We start from the raw sequence: 5,737 nt of genomic DNA on the forward strand, positions 1-5,737 counted from the left end.
GGCTTCCCAGGTGAATTCTATCAAACATTTAGAGAAGAGCTAACACCTATCCTTCTCAAACTCTTCCAAAATACAACAGAGGGAGGCACATTCCCAAACTCATTCTACGAGGCCACCATCACCCTGATACCAAAACCATACAAAGATGTCACAAAAAAAGAAAACTACAGGCCAATATCATTGATGAACATAGATGAAAAAATCCTCAACAAAATACTAGCAAACAGAATCCAACAGCACATTAAAAGGATCATACACCATGATCAAGTGGGGTTTACCCCAGGAATGCAAGGATTCTTCAATGTATGCAAATCAATCAATGTGATAAACCATATTAACAAACTGAAGGATAAATACCATATGATAATCTCAGTAGATGCAGAAAAATCTTTTGACAATATTCAACACCCATTTGTGATAAAAACTCTCCAGAAAGTGGGCATAGAGGGAACCTAACTCAACATAATAAAGGCCATATATGACAAACCCACAGCCAACATCATTCTCAGTGGTTAAAAACTGAAACTATGAACAAGACAAGGTTGCCCACTTTCACCACTATTATTCAATATAGTTTTAGAAGTTTTAGCCATAGCAAGCAGAGAAGAAAAAGAAATAAAAGGAATCCAAATCAGAAAAGAAGAAGTAAAACTCTCACTGTTTGCAGATGACATGATACTATACATAGAGAATCCTAAAGATGCTATCAGAAACCTACTAGAGCTAATCAATGAATTTGGTAAAGTTGCAGGGTACAAAATTAATGCACAGAAATCTGTTGCATTCCTATACACTAATGATGAAAAATCTAAAAGAGAAATTAAGGAAACACTTACATTTACCACTCCAACAAAAAGTACAAAATACTTAGGAATAAACCTACCTAAGGAAACAAAAAACCTGCATGCAGAAAACTATAAGACACTGATGAAAGAAATTAAAGATGATACAAACAGATGGAGAGATATATCATGTTCTTGGATTGGAAAAATCAATATTGTGGGAATGACTATACTACCCAAAGCAATCTATTGATTCAGTGTAATCCCTATCAAACTAGCAGTGGCATTTTTCATAGAACTAGAACAAAAAAATTTTAAACTTGTATGGAAGTACCAAAGACTCCGAATAGTCAAAGAAAACTTGAGAAAGGAAAATGAAGCTGGAGGAATCAGGCTCCCTGACTTCAGACTATACTACAAAGCTACAGTAATCAAGGCAGTATGGTACTGGCACAAAAAGAGAAATATAGATCAATGGAACGGGATAGAAACCCCAGAGATAAACACACACACACATGGTCACATATGATAAAGGAGGCAAAAATATACAATGGAGAAAAGACAACCTCTTCAATAAGTGGTGCTGGGAAAACTGGACAGCTACATGTAGAAGAATGAAGTTAGAACACTTCCTAACACCATACACAAAAATGAACTCAAAATGGATTAAAGACCTAAATATAAGGTCAGACACTATAAAACTCTTAGAAGAAAGCACAGGCAAAACGTTCTATGACGTAAATCACAGCAAGATCTTTTTTTGTCCCACCTCCTAGAGAAATGGAAATCAAAACAAAAATAAACAAATGGGACCTAATGAAAGTTAAAAACTTTTGCGCAGCAAAGGAAACCACCAAGAAGATGATAAGACAACCCTCAGAATGGGAGAAAATATTTGCAAGTGAAGCAACTGACAAAGGATTAACCTCCAAAATACACAAGCAGCTCATGCAGTTCAATATCAAAAAAACAAACAACCCAATCCAAAAATGGGCAGAAGATCTAAAGAGACATTTCTCCAAAGAAGACATACAGATTGCCAACAAACACATGAAAGGATGCTTAACATCACTAATCATTAGAGAAATGCAAATCGAAACTACAATGAAGTATCACCTCACACCAGTCAGAATGGCCATCACCAAAAAAATCTACAAACAATAAATGCTGGAGAGGGTGTGGAGAAAAGGGAACCCTCTTGCACTGTTGGTGGGAATGTAATTTTATACAGTTACTATGGAGCACAGTATGGAGGTTCCTTAAAAAACTAAAAATAGGACTACCATATGACCCAGCAATCCCACTGATGGGCATATACCCTGAGAAAACCATAATTCAAAAAGAGTCATGGACTACAATGTTCATTGCAGCACTATTTACAATAGCCAGGACATGGAAGCAACCTAAGTGTCCATCGACAGCTGAATGGATAAAGAAGATGTGGCACATATATACAGTGGAATACTACTAAGCCATAAAAAGAAACAAAATTGAGTTATTTGTAGTGAGGTGGATGGACCTAGAGTCTGTCATACAGAGTGAAGTAAGTCAGAAAAAGAAAAACAAATACCATATGCTAACACATATATATGGAATCCAAAAAAAAAAATGGCTCTGATGAACCTAGGGGCAGGACAGGAATAAAGACCCAGACGTAGAGAATGGACTTGAGGACATGGGGAGGGGGTAGGATAAGCTGGGATGAAGTGAGAGAGTAGTACTGGCACATATACACTACCAAATGTAAAACAGCTAGCTAGTTGGAAGCAGCTGCATAGCACAGGGAGATCAGCTCAGTGCTTTGTGTCTACCTAGAGGGGTGGGAAAGGGAGGGTGGGAGGAAGATGCAAGAGGGAGGAGATATGGGCATATATGTATACGTATAGCTGATTCACTTTGTTATACAGCAGAAACTGACACAACATTGTAAAACAATTATAGTCCAATGAAGTTGTTAAAAAAAAACAAAAACATTTGATTTGACAACTCTAGAGCAAGCTGTAGCTGAGTCTAGGACTGAAAGCTGCGATTCATGTTGCTTTCTGTGGAGAGACTTACTATTTGGGTCATAGACAACATCACATACACGAAAGCATTTTCTATTGGTTGCCCTGCCATTGTGACATGCATTGAAAGTGGAGAAAACTAAGATATCAAGGCATAGGCGTCATGTTTACTTCTGCCTTCTGATGGTTGAGGATTTGCCGCTGACACAGAAAAGAAGTATCAGGAATTTAGTACAGGTCAAGCTGACCCATAGGAGAGTCTCAAGATGGATAGCAGACCATTTAACATCCCAGACAGCTGGATTTTCTAAGCTGGTTTCCCTGGTAACTGGAAGACTCCTTCCTCAGTGTAGTTGAATAACAAATTGTGGAACATTTGAATAAGTGGTCAGGGAACGTACTATGTGCTAATATTGGGGGTGCATATTTACCAGGAAGGCAAACTCTCTTCAGAGTCCTATAGGTAAGTGAAAGAAGATATTCTTCACAAAGATCCCACCTGATTTATCAGGAAAATCTTACCTTTGTTTAATTTTGAGATTTTTTTTTGCCCTTACCCATAGCCAGGAGGGGTGGAATTTAGATACCCTTACTCTTAGCTGACCAAATGCTTACAGGATTCAGAGGAATGCAGAGTAGCACTTCTGTCTTGAGGCCGACACTCCAGCCCACACAGAGCCCAGTAGAACTTAGGGGTGGCTTCTCTGTCCTATTTATCTCTTGCATCCAACTTTTCAGGTTCAAGTCTTGAGCTGCCTTGTGAGGCTTCCCCTCTCACAGTTGGTAGGAAATTTAAAACCTCTGCATCTTCTGATCTCTGCTTTCTCTTCACACCTCCCAACTACCACTGGCCCGGTGTTCTTCTCAGCCTCAGGGGAACTATTCCTCATTCCCATCTGTTTCTACTTTCGATAGGGTTGGGCTTGTGTGGAGGTGGCTGCATTTTGGATTCTGTGGAGGGGAAGTTGCAAAGCAATGAGTCTTACTACCCAGACATATTACACTGCATATGTCCTGTGCACTATTACGTTAAGAGCACCCTGGTTTCTATCTCTAGTTTTAGATGCAGTACCAAATGTCAACTTTTCTCCTTGCTGAGATATGTAACAAGAAGCAGGAAGGGAGTTGGCATTTTCTAGGAATCAGGAATGGAAGGTGGAAGGAGTGGGAGGAAGATGAAGGAAAAACTTCATTCTGCTTTACTTTGTACATGCTTTTTGCGTTCTTCATACTTGCCAGTTTGTTTTTTCTTTCCCGGATTCCTATTTGGACGCAGTGTGTTGGCTTGTTTTCCTCTCTGGTGAATTAGGAAGTCTGCATTCTATTTTTATTGTACTAGTGGTTATTTTTGACTTTTTATACCACATTGGAAGGTCCTTCTCTCTATTGATCAATGTCAAAAGTGAGAGAATGTCAAAAATGAGAGAATGTTCACTGCAAAGCTGAAATGCAAACGTAAGCAGTTTCATTCCAGCATTGTTGTTCTTAATGATTAAACTCTTCAACCTACACAATGATGCTTCAATCATCTTCTCCTTTAGCCTTTATTTTTAGCATTATTTCCTAGCCTTTTAAATAAAAATTATTGAGAGCAAGATTTCTTGAACTGGGATTACATAATTCTGGAGTATTCCTTGCCTACGTTTATCTTAGCCAGTAAAGGATGGTTCGTTTTACTGGAATGCTGTTTATCTGAAGACTTGGGAAAGTATTGTTAACTCTTTGTTGTCATATATATTTATAAGAGAATCAGCAGAATTCCAGTTCTGTATGTATCTTCTGTGTGCAGTGTGTATGTGTGAGAGAGACAGAAAGAGAGAGATAGATTACCTAGAAGAAAGAAAATATGCAGAGTATAAGGAAAATTTTGTACTTTACGTACTCCAAGAAACAAGTGGTATTATGTTACTATGTGGATGAATCAAGGTGGGGTCTGCCATGGTGTTAAAAACATATGCTCATGTCATTCACCCCCATGGTTTTTGCAAGTCTGTCAGACAGAAGAGCAGGGGTGTGTGATAGTTTACTAAGTCTGTGGGAGTCCATATAGCTGTTTTTTTTTAAATAAAATTTACCACTTTATAGAACATTGCTTCTTTTTCTGACTTTAATTACCAACCAACCAAAACTCAGCTCTATCAGTTGAATCAATTCAAATTTGTGCTGAAATTGTGCTTTATTCAATGTTCATTTATAAATATATGATTTTGCTTCATTCCATTTCCAACCAAAGTGAGGTCCCTTTTCACAAATATCCTCAATTGTTACCTTTTATTATTTTGCATGTCCCCCTTTGTCTTACTTAAGTGTCCTCATTCACCTTTTAAAAATTAAAAAAAAAAAAATATATCTTTGCTTGGAACCTGGATCTGTGATGCACAATCATGAACAGAAAGTGCAAAGCATGATAAGGAAATTGAGAACGTTAAATCATCATAGATTGTGGTAGATGAAGACATTATCCCTAAGTTTCCCACAATGAACTTGACAACAAAGAAGATGATAGCTCTCCTCAACCACAGCCATTAAATTGATACAAAGCAGAGGTATCAATCGGAAGAAGCTTTCAATGTATTTTGAAGCCAATTTAAAAATATAGGCTTTAGTTATCATAGAGATGCAAATGAACCTAAAATTTGGTGTCTTTTATGTAAGAAAACAATGAGTAATAACGTCATGAAATAATCTTTCTTTCCATTCCATTTACAAAAAACTGCCTTTTCTCTCTTTGTGCATATAAGGTTTTTCTTTTTTTACCACACTCTAAGTTCAGAATTTCATCAGAATACATTTAAATATATATTTTTCTCATTAATTATTCCTAAGACTGAACTTTTTAATCTTTGATTTGCAGATTCAGGGTTTGTTTTATTTTAGTGAATAAGAGCTTTTCTTGATTAGCTTTTAGCTTTTTAACTCTTCCTTTTCTTCTGTTCATCTTATCTTGGA

The sequence above is a fragment of the Phocoena sinus genome, chromosome 12 (assembly GCF_008692025.1).
Source record: "Phocoena sinus isolate mPhoSin1 chromosome 12, mPhoSin1.pri, whole genome shotgun sequence".
Taxonomy (NCBI): Eukaryota; Metazoa; Chordata; class Mammalia; order Artiodactyla; family Phocoenidae; genus Phocoena; species Phocoena sinus.